We start from the raw sequence: 15,529 nt of genomic DNA, 5'->3' as shown, positions 1-15,529 counted from the left end.
TTTTTAAATGCAGGCTTAATTCAGTTGTTAAAAACTGCATTAGGCCCAACTAGTTTTGCTTTCTGAAAAAAATCTACTCATGATTAGAAACTGCACTTTACAGACTGGTTCATGCCCTGAAAAAATACTTATATTGTAGCAACAGTCACTTATTTCACCTAAGACAGTGGCCTTAATCTCAGTGTAGGCAGGAGATGGTCCTTCTCCAAGAGGGCACACACCGAAGCAGATGGGGCAACAACAGGCAGGAGGGAGAGAACTGGAGTGCCAAGGTGGGGACAAAATCCAGGTTTCCTTGCTTCCCACCACTGCTTTCTCCTCCAAGAAAAGGGCTGGCAACCCACAGATTGCACATGAAATGGGACATGTGGGTAACTGTGACTGCTGCAGCTTCCACTGGTTTGTGAAGTTGGTGCAGTCTGGGAAAAACTTTTTTACTTTGCAGTGTGTGCTTCTGCCAAAGGCACATGCATCCATGTCCTGCTGAACATGTGACTTAGCTGGTGCCCTGCTCTGGAGTCACAGATGCTCAGGGACACAAAAGGACCCCAAATCCCAGTGGCACTTGGCTGTGCACACTCAAAACCCAGAGGGTGATAGTGGATGCCCTGCTGAGGCATCGCTCTCTTCTTTGGGAAGGAGGAATACAAACTGACCTCTTCCAAGCAAGATGATGCACAAACAACCCATGCAAGATACAGTCAGATTCATCAGCAAATGTTCTCAACACCCACAGAGGGGGCTGATCCTCTGTCCATCACCCTCCATTGGTGGCTTCCAGGGGTAGCAAGCTCCAAAATAATAGTCATGTACCCTATCAAAATTATCTCCTTTTATCAGTGATGTGTTTAGTGTTTACTCCTAGGGTAGGTATTTGCATGTTCAGAAGAGAGAAATAAAGACCAACAGACTTCTTATGAGAGAAATAGAAATGCTATAAAAACATTCATTCTAATTAGTTTAATTACTTCTCTGTGCAATTCCTTGAGTTATCATCATTGGACTAAATTAAAGTCACTAGATATAAGTAATTTTTTGTATTTAGTTTTTATCCAGCATCATGTGGTAGGGGGACAAGAGACTCACAGACACAAAATAAAAATTATCTGTAGACACTACCTTCAGCTTAGTGGGTTAAATGCTGGATGTATCCGTTCACTATTTTATGCAGGAAAAGAATAGTTTATCCTGTTAGAATTCAGCTTAACTTCCTTTCAAATACGCTTTAAAGAACGATTTTTTTTTTTCTGGGAAAGGGTGGGTATGTTAAAATAAGTATTCTTTGCTTAGAACAATTTTAAGTAATCATTTCTTATTTGTTTAGATCAAATATCTTAACAGTGACATCTGGTCCCCTTTCTCCTTCATATCATCTGCCATTCCATAACACAGCCACCTAGACAAGGAACAGCTGTACACATTTCCAATGCAACTATATATTTTATATATTATTACATATTTTCTCTCTTCAGATTTATTGTTACTATAGAGACACTTTAAATTAAATTTCTTCCAAAGCAGAAAGAAGACGAGCTGTGACAGAATCCAGACATTTGATTTCTTTACTTTGCTTACAAAACTTTAAGCAACAGCGCAGAAGTTTTCCTGCTTTAGTACTTCTTACACTACTTGTATCCCTTCTCAAATTTTTCTGCTCTGGGAACCACAGTATCCTGCCTTTAGTCAGTTAAGTGTCAACTTTTCCAAATAAAATTATCAAGGCTCTCAAACACTTTTGCAGGTCAATTGCAAAGGAGAAAACAAAATAAAAATCACATGCACATTCTAGGTACCCCTCTTACAAGTCTGCAAGATAGAAATGAGCTCAGAATTTCTCAAAAAAAACTCCCAAAACCTTTCACTTCTCAAGAAGTAGCCCCTAGAGCCCTGCATGTCTTGGCTCTGACACATACATGGTACATACCACAGCAGGAAATGCGAAAAAGCACCCAGAGGTGCTGAAGGAGGGGAAGGAGAGAAGGCTGAGGCCACAGGACTGTGTTGGTGACCACTTCTAAAAAGTGCTTAGATTTGAGGGAAAAACAAAGGAGAAGAAACTTCTATCACCAGCAAGTCATGTCTGAACAAGACAAGGCATACACCAACACCTATGGGCGGTTTGGCCAACTCTGTTTGTCCTATATGGGAAGCAGCATCTCCATCAGCCTCATTCACCACAACTGCAGCACTGAAAGAGTCTATGGAACTCCCAAGAGAGGAAGGGGATCAGTAATTAACAGAAAACATTAGTAACCTGTGTGTCTATAGCTGCACAGCTCCCTGCTTGACTCATTCACAATGTTTTCGGAAAATGCAGATGGTTTGTGATTTATACAGCTAATGAATCACTGTACCTCTTTCTTCCCTGCCAAGGGCTTCTCTGGGTATCTTCATATTCCCCAATGAGAAGTGCAGACGAGGATAACATGCTACAAGCAGAGCAGCATGATGTCCCCCCCCACAGGATGGTTTTACCTGTGGCCCACAAGCACTGCTGTTCTCTCCTGTCCCCATTTCCCTATCCACTCATCTACACATTGGTGAACTCAACAGCTGTTGCTTCAAGTCATCTTGATTGACACTGCTTATACAGTCTGAACCTCTGCACTACTGGGAACAGCTTCAGTACACAGTAATTTTGCCTTTTAAAACATCAGGTCTGGCTTATAAACTCTAACAACTAAAAATATTAATTCCTGAATGGAAACTCCTGAGCTACAGTACCAGATGCTGTTGAAGGAGGAAGCCCAAAAGCTGGGTTTGGGGTACAAAGCTGTGTCTTGCAGCCTACCACACTGAATACTTGCACAGTAATGAAATAGGAACATTTCACCTCAACACTTCCAGAAGCAGGAATTTCAACATATCTTTTTCAAAACAAGACCACGCCTGGAAACTGCCACACGAATTTTCACAGGACCTGAACACCCAGTGACCTCCAAGCTCAGCCAGGGGATACCAAACAAAGCTGGTGCCCAAGGCACTTCAGGGCAGCTCCAATTTTAAGCACATGAAGCATCAGCTGTTGGCCTAACTCACACAGTTCAGTGACCTGATGAACCGAGGAGGCAAACCTCAGGTGCCCCATGTCAAAATGCCATGAGCTGTTTGCCATGTGCAAGCAGACCCCATACAAGTAGAGCTGCAGACACCCATGCTGCCTGTGCCCAGAGCCACATTCACAAGATAAACTCAGATGAATGACCTTAAAGTGCTGGCAGATGATGCATGTGTGTTTCTCAGCCTAGATCTCTACTTAGGAGACTCCTGTCTGATACAGATGAACCCTTATATTGCTAGGAAAAGACATCTCCTTCTTCGAACCCAACACAATTTTTCCACTACTGTAGCCAGACCCCAATCTCCCAGCCAAGACAGAGACAAAAAGCAGCACGTGGGAAAGTTGTCTGCCGCTGGCTAAGAGGAGTGAGATGCTTGGAAGAACTGCATAGGCAGTGCTTTGCATCAGTCTGATCTCCTCAGCTTCCTGGTGATGAGCAGATTTGGTTCAATGGAGGGGAACTGCAAATATCTTGGTGTAAATAATTTCCGCTCACTCTCATCGCATTTTACATTATCTTTTGTTGTGCTCTACTTGCTTAAAGAAAATGCTGTTTTAAAAGTGGCCACGTATCAGACCATGAAAAATGTACATTCCGCATTTAGAAGCTTTTCTAACAGCAATGACATGACTTCCACCCACCATGTAAAGCAAGTATCTTTTTTAGGTCCTTTCCCCTCATGTAGGAGTCTGTCTTGGATAGTTAACGACCTGTGGTGATCAGAGGATCCCACTGGTCCAATATTTGCAGTCTTTACAGCTGTTAAGACACCTATTCTCACAGCAGGCTTTTGAGTTAGGGCACTGCTGTTATTCCCACTGCTCAAATGGGCAATTAAGGCATGAAGAGAGCATGGCAGAGGCTTTGCTAAATGGCCAAGTCAATTTACACATTGCTGCCACCAAAACAGGGAAGCACAGTGCGAAAATCATGCCTTACCAAGGTCTTCAGCAGGGCTGGAAACTGCTTCGAGGTTTTTGGTTACTGCTCCAATCTCCAGTAAATTCAGGTTATTCTCCAAGCTCACAAGTGGAAAACATTTAACAGCCCCTGTGAAAGGAGCTGGTACGCATAGATTAGGTCCCAGCAAAAAAGCACCAAAGTCACAAAACCACCACAACTTTCTCCAAGAGGAAGAGTCTAAATATAAAAGGTCTGAACTCTTCTGCCTTCTCTCAGAAATCACTCCTTAGGCCAGGCACACATATACAAGAGAGAAGCTTCTCTACTGAGGTTGCTAAACCTCCCCCTGTCCTTACCCAAAATAAAAGCTACCGTCCTCTGCAACTGCTGCAAAGCATATCGTTAGCAAAAACCACACCAATTCCTCCTGGTCTTCCTTTGCTTGAACCCTACAGTTCAAGAACTCCTCCCCTTTCCACTTTTTGCCATAATTCTTGAAAAAAAAAGTATTTTAGGGAGGGTTTCCATGTGATGGGAGATCTTCTTGTGACAATCCCATCTCACACAACATCTGTGGGCACCATCAATGCACTTGTTCTCTTCTCTTTCTCTGGAGGTCCTGGATGAGTTGACCCACACCATTTTCAGTCAAGAGCATACATTTTTTTTTCTGCTTGTTGGTGGTACAAGCTAAGCATTCCTAGCATGCATCACATTATTCCTTGGTCAGTTCCTCCGTCATCTCTGAGGTCAAATGCTGAAAAAAGCGACCATCTAAAAGATGCTTAGTTACACTGCTTTCTGTCATTTTAATCACATGCTGTACCAGTGCTTGTTGAAGTTGTTTTACTACATCTGCTGTACTTCATTACTTGCAATTCCCACTCAGATCACCCCTACACATAATTTCCCCCTTATTACCTTCAAGTTTTATCTCAGTACTTTGTTTTCAAAGTGTATTTAATTATTTCTCCTTCTCCTAGTAAGCACCCAGTCCTCATACACATACAAAACACTTTGTTTTAAAGTAATCCTGTAAAGTAAACTGTGTCACAGAGAACCTACCATGTTCCACAGTAGAGGATGAGACAATAAATAGCAAGTCCAGCAAGATCCTTTTGAAACATTTGCATGCTTTCCCTTCACTGCAGATTACAAAACACTTTCTTCAGCTTACTGAGCATTTAAGGCATCTAATACAAGACCAAGACACCAACTACTGTCTGCCATCAGAAACCAGAAGCCAGCTGAAGCATCACTGATGTTCCAGATGTCTACACCCTATGAAGTGCGAAATCAAAAGCTGTTTGGAGTTGAAGTTATCCACCGAGTGACAGTATTCTAATTTCTCCAGTTGGCCAACAAATATGCTCCCAATCAAATGTTTATTTTCCCTACGAAAATCATTGATTATCAATATGATTTTTTAATAAAACCCCCCAAAAACCAAACAAAACCCCCAGAGTCAGAAAGCCTTTCAAAACTGTGCTTACTTATGGGGAAAAGGCCTGTCTTGCCACACAGGACGCTGAGGTTTCAGGTGGGTATGTACAGTTTAAGTGTCCCCATAGGCACCTATCAGGCAGGCACACAAACGCCATTTTTCCCCTGGAGATCACGGGATCAAATGAGTTTCCTCTTCCTCCCTGCAGCACCCGTGGCTGCTGCAATTTGTCACAGGGCAGAGCCACTGCCCTCTGTGCACAGTAACAGTTTTGCTGCCGGGAGAATTTGGCACGGCCACAAAGGACCTTTGTCCGTGCCAGAAGTTGAGCACACAATGCAATCCTTCCCCCTTGTCACACAGTTGGGTTTCCGTAGCTGGGTTAGAAACACTCCCCCAGTGACTGTGACCCACAAACCCAAACACTGTCCCCCTCCCCAACATGAAATCCTTCTTCCCCCATATCAAGTGCTGCAGGCCAGTGGAGACAGGGGAGCGGTCACTGCTTTCGGGAGCCTTTAATTCTCGTGACCTTGACCCAGACTTGCTGCAAGGATGAATCTGAGCGAGTGCCAGAGCTCTCCCCTCCATCTCTCTGCACAACTTTTTCTACTTGGATACTACAAGACCACCTGAATGTAAGGCTCTCAAATTTCCAGGTATATTCTTGTCTTCAAGAGGCCAGAAACTTGGCAGACACATCTGATCTCACCTAACAGCATGTGATTCCTTTGTGCAACATTTCTCTGTGTTTGATCTGCCAGGCTGTGTGTGCGCGTATACGTAACTTTTTTTTTTTCAACGTAGCAGCTCTGAATCCAGCCTGTCCCACCTTTTCCTCAACAGGCCCTTGAAATGAGGGTCCCTAGGCCAGGACAGGAGCTGCCAGCACCTTGGAGCTCTAGGAAAGGATGCCGACATGGGATGCAGGGGACAGAGGATGAGGACACCCCAACACTATGCTGCTGGAATAAAGTGGGATTTAGCAGGATGCAAATGTCTCTGCATTTTCATTTCACTCCGGAAGTACAAAGAGGAAATGATTACTGGATCATTCACACACTATTTAATGCTCTAGTTCAAAAGAACCAGGGATTCTTCTGGAAATATACAGTGGAAGAGAGTGAAAAGGATCTTAGGAAGTAAATGAAGTTTCTTAAGACCTGATACATATAAAAAAATAGTAGGAATTGACACAGTTGTAAATACAATCAGACAAGCACAATCCATGCCTTTGGAGACTTTCTCCCCAGCACATGCCACAAAGAAGGACATGTTTTGTTTCTTCTACTTCTCATTTTAAACATCAAGGGATGCTGATCAAACCAGTTCCTACTTTCATGACTGAGTTTGATCTGGACCATCCGCAGCCTGGATGCTTTGGCACGAAACACCCCTGGAACACCCCTTACAATCCCAAACCACAAAAGGAACCATGTTTCACATGGAAAAATTATTACTGTACTGAGGAATAAAATGCCAAGGAAAACAACAACAACAGAAGAACCGGCTAAACCTCCCATTCATTTATTTCTTACCAGTGGAAGGGTTTACCATCAGAACACCTAAGTGTGACAAAGTATGCTTGGCAGTTGCCTCCTCCCACACATTTTAATCCCAGCATACTCACTATTCCCAGCTCTGGCTCAGAGCTGGAGTCAGCGCAGGCATCAGCCTCTCTGTCTCCCTGGTGCTTGGATTTCCCCTAGGGCTACTTCATAGCTCCTCCAGATGAAGAAACTGTAACAATGATGCTTGAGCAATACTTGAGAAATGCAGAAAAGGAGGAGCACTGCTCCATAAAACGGCTTCTCACTGAAGGTTATTTGTTTAAATCTTTTTTTAAAGAATTTTTTAAAACTTGGTTTCTTCTCCTCCTGTTTCTGGGATGCCAGGACCAGGCCTGCAGTAGCGTGCCCAGGGCTTATGCTCACCCCCACCCTCTCTAGCAAACCCTCCTCCTTCCAGCTCTCTCCTCAGAGCTGCAAAACAGGCTCCAACCATCCAGTCATCAAAATCCAGTGGGACACTAATATTCAGTATTTGTTTGCCAAAACACATGTGCACTCCTTCCAAAGGAAAGAACAAAAAACGAAAAAAAATCCTTAATGATATAATTTCAAGAGACACTGATTCTGTGACCAGCTTGCATTAATTTAGATGGTCACTCGGTTTTAAAACGTTTGTAAAAATTCTCTCAAAAAGAAACAGCCACCAGACACTCCACCATGAACTCTGTGCGATGTGGCAGTTCTTTCCATGGCAACCCACCAGCACCAAGCATGCTTTTCTCCATAGACTTTGCTGCACAGCAAAGGAGGGCAGGGAAAGAGCCTGCTGAAAACTCCAGCTGTTGCTGCCATCCTGGCAATCCTGTCACCCCTGGGAACCAAATACACTGGGGAAAGGCAGCACTTCCACAGCCTCACCGCTGAAACGTGTCGTAGCTACTGCTAACCAGCTGCTCTGTCATTTGCAGGTTGGTTGGTTTGCTTGCTTTGTAAGCCCAATCAATCTATTTTGTTTCCTAAACAGCATAAAATATTATCCTTGTAGTCCCAAAATCATTCTCCACACCAGAAGGGAGTGGAATTAAGGCAATTGGGCTATGTTCTCAGATGGTCTCGACATGCAACAGCAGGATGCTCAATGAGGGCATCTCCTTTTGGAGGACAGGCAGACCTGCCACTGCTGTGGGCAGCCCAACCAGTGTGCAGGGCAGGCAGGCAGGGCACCCGCAAGCTCCCTGATGTTCTGCTAGGACCAACTAGACACCAGCTAGGCTTTCAAACTTGTCTCTGCAACTATACATTTTCCTTCAAAACATGTCCCCTGCCCACGCTCTTTGATGAATACTTTAGCAATTCAGCATATCCCAGAGGGTGTAGACGTGGGAGCTATGACCTTGTCTTTGGCTAGCCCTCAAGCTAGCCCTGTAGCCAAACCTCTCATGTAACTACTGGCAATCCAAAACTGACCCACAAGCCATCTCCCCAGGACTTCCTCCCTTCCACCTCATCTCAGAAGCACTCCCTGCCTGTCTTATCACCAGCAAGAATGCCTTAAGCACTGTGAAGACCCAGACTGAAGCAGTCCTGGGTTATTTCTCCTGAAGATTTATGTGAAAGCTTAATTACACAGCAGTTCCTGAAGTTTAGGAAAAACCACGTTCCACAGCAAGAGCTGATGCTATTATTTGACATCACCTGAGCCCAAAATCCAAATAAGAAGCAGGGAAGGGGACAAGCAAAAGTGCCATCAATAAGGCTGGAGATAGCAGAGACTTGAAACCAGATCTCAGAGCAGCATTCATCAGCCAGGACCTCTCATACCTAGCCTAGGTTTCAGACCTCTTTCCCAACAAAAGCATTGACAAAACACACTTATGCGGAGAGCTCCACACTTGAGTGAAGAGCTTCAGTTCCAGCAGATCAGCTGCCTTCTGGCAGGGAAACACTCGCCCATGGATGTTCCCTGAAGCAATTCCTACCTCAAGACTTCTGTGATACTCAGGGAACTAGGTCAAGACTTACTGCATGCTTCTCATCTGAAAGAGGAGCCCAATAAAAAATAATTAATTATTGAATTACTTTTGTCTTTTCTCCCCAAAGCTGCTCTTCTCTTCATGATTTCTTTGCCTTGTGGAAGTGATCTGCTTCTCTTCCAACACCTTTTGTCTACTCTACCCTCACCAAAACATTCATGAAGTGAAGGAAGCTTAGGCAGAAGAAACCAGACAAAGCGTTCACACAGCTCCTGACTTGTGTGGTCTCTAGAAATGCTTCAGAGAGGCAGTCTCTGCAGAGAAGGGCTGCTTTGGGCTTGGAGGGGAATTGGGCCACACATGACCCAATGCATTCTGTTTCCCTGGTACGTCCTGTGGACTCACAACAGTAAAGTAGAGGGTAAAACTCAAGAGGGGAGAGAGAGGGAACAAACAAGAAAACCTTAAAACCCCATCCTGCTCACACAGGCCATGGGCCTCTGCTGCCCTTTTGAAAAAAAGATAATTTCTAAAGCAAAGTCATCCCATGTGTGGTACTGCAAGAGGAGGAAAGAGAGCCAGGAAGTGGGAAAAGGCTGCAGAGCCTGCAATGGAAAATCCTCACTCAGTCACTGAACAGGCCTCTTGTAACACTTATTTTAATAAAGTGAATATGATGAAACACAGCCCAGTTGTACACAACACTGATGAGAAATTGGATCCCACTGCTGAAATCGGCTCTCAAACCCCTACTCTCCAAATACTGGCAGTTCACATCAGTTAATTGCATCCAAACCACCCCCAGACAAGAATGGACAGGAGAAACGAGACAGGATGGGTCACCCCAGATTTGATTCATCTTCAGAGTAGGGCCAGTGTGTAAATCTTCACTGGTCTCTTTTGTCACTTGCCAGGGTTCAAACGTGGCATCTCTGGCTGTTTCCTACTGATGAAAGGTGACACTAACTAGAAGACTTCAAGGGCAATGTCCATGGAACTTGGCCTTAGCTACTGCATGAGCAAGTGAGAAAACAGCCTTCATATTAGGTATAAGAAAGAAAATTTTAAAAGGGCCTGCTTTTTTCTCATTTGCTTTTAATTCTAGATCTTATTCTTTTAAAACTGAATTCAAACAAGAATAGACAGATTTTCCTCCTTTTGTGGAATAAATCAGCCCAGCTGCTGAGGTCAGTGTTTTCAGACCAACACATGAAAGCAGAAGATGTGTCTGAGGAAATTCAGTGCTGGCTGATTCATTCTTTAGAAAGGATGAAGAACAACCATCCTGGCACGTCAAGTTTGTTCCTTTGAAGGAAAAACAATTTAGTGTTGGTATCAAGACAGCAGGAGCTGGAGGGGAAAAAAAAAAAGCAGCAACCCTGTCCAGACTGCCCTGAAATACCTTTTCAGGGTTTAGATGCTCAATAACAAAATAGCCTCCATGGTCCATCGAGTCTGCACTGACCAGAAGTGAGGTGAAAGGTATGCTTCCTCATTCACTTCTTGCATGGTGGCTCAGCACTGCTGGTCTCCCCATACTCCCTGCCAGAGACAGGCACAGAGAGACCAGGGCAGCAAAGGAAGAGAACCACAAACTGTATGACCCACTGAAATATTTCCAGATGGAATCCACACCTCATGTTTCAGAGGAAACAAAGCACATCCTGAAACTTGTGAAAACAAAACTGCACAGCAAAAGCCCACCAAAAGCACAGTATGAGAGAAAGAGTGAAAACAGAAGTGCACTCAGATTTCATTCAGATTTGGAGAAATCAAGAGGGTGTCGGTGGAGAAAAAAAAAAAAGGAAGTATTTTCTCCTTGGACAACCCCATTTCAAGATGCAGGTACATATACACACAACGTGTATCAAGCTATACAAAACCAGCACATGCCATCACTATTTCCTTAGGGTGTAAATAGCATCAGGAATGAAACACCTTTCAACCTGGCCTTCTGCTTGCTTTCAGTCCCAAGTGACTCATAAGAAGGGCTGTCTGAAAATGCTCAGTAGCAGGTCAATCTTTCCCAGCAGGTAGGAGAGCTGTAAATCAATTGCTTTAAAACAGGGGGAAAAATTTTTAAAAAAAGAAAAGAAAAAGGAAAAAAAAAAACCAAACCAAAAGACCCCTGAGGCTTGCTGGGAAGAAGTAAAATTGGGGGGAAAAAAAAAGAGGTAAGATGAAAAGAATCTGTAATCTCTTTAATGCAGCACTGAACTTCTTCAGAAGAGAAAGCACAGAAATGATAAGAAAAGGAAAGAAGGTAAGGAAGAAAGCAGCCCACTGACACTAGGTACAGATATTTTTTTTAATGGGCATTAGGTCAGCAGAGCCTTTTCCATCTGCCCTTCTTAAACCAGAGCTGTGATGATGTTACATCTGTGATGTTAATACAGCATTTATCCTGGTGGGACTGTAAGTTTGTTTCATCTGTGCATGCACATGGATATTTTGACGGGTTTTCCTGAGGGGAAGGGCAATTTGTAGGCAGATGATGAAAACAGCAGGTGTTGGACTGCACCTCTACTGGTTTTGGGGTTGCTTAGATGAGAAAGAATTGGCAGCAACAAAGGGCTACAAGGACTTGGAGAGGAAGGAAAGAGGAGAATGAAGAAGAAACAACTTTGCCCTCAGCCTCCTGAAGTCCTTCCGAGTTTAGCTCAAGGGGCCAAAAGGCCAGCCTTGCTGCTGTTACCAGCAGAGCCCTGGTCAGAGACTCCAGCCTTTCTTCTCCCATGCCAAATGCACAGGAACTGCAATGCCCCTCACTCCCGCTCAGTTTTTAGCCCAACCTCCAGGCATGCTCATCTCAGCTCAGAACCCTGGTCAAGGCAGCAATGATAAACACATTTTTCCTGTGTTTTTGTTAATCTTTTGATGATTCACATAGATAAAGACATCCCAGTCTTCCTCCTTCAAAAAGTCTACATAAAAAGGAAAGATCACAATTCCACATTCCGCTTTTCTTTCAAATTCCAAGTGCTTTTCCAATCTAATTCAATAAGGACTATGCATACTAACTGGAGCCTGCAAGAGTTCCCAGTTAGCTGCTTGACTAACACAGTGGAAGTTAAAGAAGCTTAGTGAGAAGCTGAAGTCAATGTTTAAAACAGAGATTAGAGACAGATAGGTTTGGAAACTAACTCAGAAAACCATACCCTACAACTTCAGTAATCTCTTAAGTTTAATTACCATGGTTTTAGGATAGGTTACCATAATTAGATTAGACTATACATTCTGTCAAGGTGTAAAAGATCCCTGGAGAACACCACTATTAGTGCCAGCATCAGTTCCCTACACGCTTAACTACATGCAATGCCTTCTAGTTGAACATATCCTAAATAAACCCAAAACAAGCCTAGACTATTTTTCTGCCCAGTGATATGCTGCAGTGGTATTACCAAAAATGGTCACTGTTTCAGGAAACCTGAAGAACAGCTAGCAGACCTGGAGAACACAGCAGAAAACATCTGTATCTTTGTGGGGAGCCTCCAGCACGTGCAACAGAAGTGTGTGCTACAACAGATGGTGCAAGGATTCACTCTGTCCTTGGCATGTGAAGCCGGGGAAGGAAAAAGGCACTTGAGACCCAACAAGCAGCTTAACCTTCACAAGCTGCTGTAACAGCAACCAATGGGTTAAAAATTTCCAGAGGTTTTATTTTAAAAGGGGCAAGATAAAACTGGGGATACATTTTCAAATTTAATTTTACAGTCCATGAAGATTATATTCCAGGAAATTGCTCTCTTCTGTGAATATTGTTACAGCATGACATTTTGGTCACATTATCTTAGACTCTTTTCGGCACATCTGTCATATGTGATTCACCATATATTTAATGATGTGCAACACCGGTTCAAATATATTTTACTAATACAACAAGTTAAGAAAACCTTTTTCCTTATGCTTCAGGTTACAACTTAACTCAGAAATGCCTTCACACAGTACTCATCCAATTTTAAGACCTCCCATGTAGATTTCTGGAACTTTAAACAAGAAAAGAACACGCCGCCCCCCCAAGACAGATAAAAACTGCTTTACACAAATTAGAGAAAGACAAGATACAGTTTAACTGCACTAAATCATGCCAATCCTAATACCTTCTCCAGCATTTTTGAGTTATTCATGTGAAGTAATTTCTTTGTATGATTCCTAGGCAGGATTTCTATGGCAAGAAGGTGTACCCAGATCAGCAGTTTTTCTCCAACCACAATGTCACTGCTACAAACCCATACAAGCCCCACTCCTTGTCCCAAAGAGTTTACACATTATGTCCCTGCTAACATGGGAGTCAGAAGGACTATTAGTTAAAAATTGCTTTGAAGGTAAAAAAACCAAAGGTGTTAAATATTGCTGTCTTCACCAGTCAATATACTTCAAAACACCCTGCTAACACTATGGTAAAAATAGCAATTTTGAGCAACAAGATAGATGTTCTACAATTGGTGGCTCAGGAGCAACAAAGAACACCAAGCACTACTGTCTCTGACAAGAGCCCCTTGCAGGCAAATCTGTTCTAGGGTTAAACCGAACAAATTTCAACTCATGCAGTCAGACAGATTTTGCTCAAATCCTTCAGGCAATGAGCTGAGTGTACCTGTACCCTGCAGAGGGCAAAGAGCAAGTGGTATCCACCAGAATGACACCAACCTTTGCAAAAGGAGGACCACCATCCTGGACCTCCTGGACTTCCTATGAAACATGGCTCACCTTGGGTTAATTGCTGCTCTGCTGAAGGTTTGTGTGCACAGAGCAATCTGACACCCAGCCTCTGCTGAGGAGGGTCTCAGAGAAAGGGATAAGGAGCAGCAGAGGAACACCAGGCACCTCCAGTAACCCACACAGGGCAGGATACACAGACTGACAGCATGCATTGATCTAGCCATGCTGTCAGCCACCTTTTTGATCAAGTAAAAAAAAAACCAAAAAAACAAAACAAAACAAACAAAAAAACCAACTCACCAAATTCACTCACTGGAATACAAAGGCCTCCCACCCCCAGCTTCTAATTGCCTGGAATAAAATCCAGCCTGTGTAAAGTAGACACGACCTAATTTTCCTATGTGTTCTGTACTCAAATCTCCAATGTTATCTAGGTCTGTGCTGCCATCCCAGCTGAGGCTCCCACCAGCAGGAAGAGCCAGGGAAAGCCCCTGGACACACAGTGAGGTCTTTACAGAATGCCCTGACCAGCAAACTGGACGGCTGGCTCCTTGGCTCAAGCAGATTGGGAAGTATCTAAAAAGGAAAGTGCAGCTAATTACATGAGCTCTTTGAACATCTCTGTTTCCTGTGAGGTGACCCAGGGTTGTCCAGCTTTTCAGACTTCTCAGGGCTGAGTGTTTGAGGAAAAGCAGAGGCACAGAGTGCTGTCAGACAGTGCCAGCAAGCTTAATACTGGCTGGAGTCCTCTGAAAAGCAAACCGACTGGCAGCAACCAAGGAGGCTGCACAGAGGGTGGTTCCTCCCCAAAAGAGAAGTGGTGCTGCACAGCTGTGGCGATGACACAAAATGTGAGCACACTCAATACGCAGCCCAGGAGCCTCCACCTGAGCAGACACTACACCAGGACCAGATGAGACCACAAACATGCACTGCAGGGGGCAAGAGATGATGCATTTGAAATCTCATTTCTTGCAAAATTCTGGCATTTGAAAGTGATACAAAAGCAGCACGTGTTAAAGGAGACATTCAGTTAGCGGACAGTTTGTACGACATCACATCAGTGCTCAGGGTGTTGAAAAGGGGTCTTGAAAAGGAACAGCTTCTGGAAAACTGCAGTGTTGTGCATTGCTCACATTGCTCAAGAGCTCATTATGATGATGTTACCACCACTAAATTTACTGATGTGTTTCAGCAGCCAGGGAAAAGGACACAACACCTGAGCCCAGTGCTCCATGCCCCTGACATATCCCAGAGCACAATACATATACTGAGGAGGAGAAGCCACAGTTAACAGGTCTCTATCTATAACTAGCCTCAGAGACCTGATGGATACAGCTATGTGTCTGCTGGCAGACAAGTGACGTGTTGCAGAAGCCAGGTGTCAGAAGCAAGGACTGTGATTTTCAGGGATAATTCACCAGCTATACCTACCAGTTGCTTTACTGTGGTTTTTTTTTTAATATTTGCTAAGTGGCAAGCCCCAGTCACCAGCAGTGGCACAATAAACCTTCTCTCGCAAACCCAGCACCTCTGGGCAAGGAGAGCATGGATGGACAAGAAGAGGGAGGTGCTAGACAGGTATGAAACCAAGCCTCCATGAGCCTGAAGCAAACTAAGATACCAGAATGATCACATGGCTCTCCTAACCCTGGGATACTGCTGAGAGATGCAGCCTTGAAACTCCCCACCCTTATAAATGAGATTTTCTAATGTTTATTAATTTTGCAACTAGTTTATGAAACCCTCAAAATACCTTCTAATTGTTTTGCTATTTAAATGCTCTCTGGAGTCACTTACCCCTCTACCAAGAACAGCTAAATCAGTGTTTCCCTCCTCTCTGCCACCACAGCAGCTGTTGGGAGGTCACCATCTCCCTCCTCTCCATTTGCCCTGTCCCCGAGAGCACAGCTTGGTGTGTACCAGACATATCACAACTGCAGAGCAGTGCTGGGGCCATCGCAGGGGCTGAGC

The 15,529-nt window shown here is 44.0% G+C and overlaps 1 protein-coding gene across 8 annotated transcripts in view; it reads right to left on the bottom strand.

Annotated features, from left to right (window-relative positions):
• The window catches only part of ZHX2 (zinc fingers and homeoboxes 2), a 75,514-nt gene that overhangs the window by 16,961 nt on the left and 43,024 nt on the right, over nucleotides 1-15,529 (bottom strand). The window contains exon 1 of one of the 8 annotated variants that reach the window (XM_048286172.1): nucleotides 5,459-5,552. The exons of the other annotated variants lie outside the window; for them this stretch is intronic. The gene's annotated coding sequence lies outside the window, so the exon portion shown is untranslated. Of the gene's footprint in view, nucleotides 1-5,458; nucleotides 5,553-15,529 lie in introns of those variants that run through there. 8 annotated transcript variants of the gene reach the window in all.

The sequence above is a fragment of the Corvus hawaiiensis genome, chromosome 26 (assembly GCF_020740725.1).
Source record: "Corvus hawaiiensis isolate bCorHaw1 chromosome 26, bCorHaw1.pri.cur, whole genome shotgun sequence".
Lineage (NCBI taxonomy): Eukaryota > Metazoa > Chordata > Aves > Passeriformes > Corvidae > Corvus > Corvus hawaiiensis.
The sequence above is the reverse complement of the archived record's forward strand: the minus strand, read 5'-3'. Positions and strand labels throughout refer to the sequence as shown.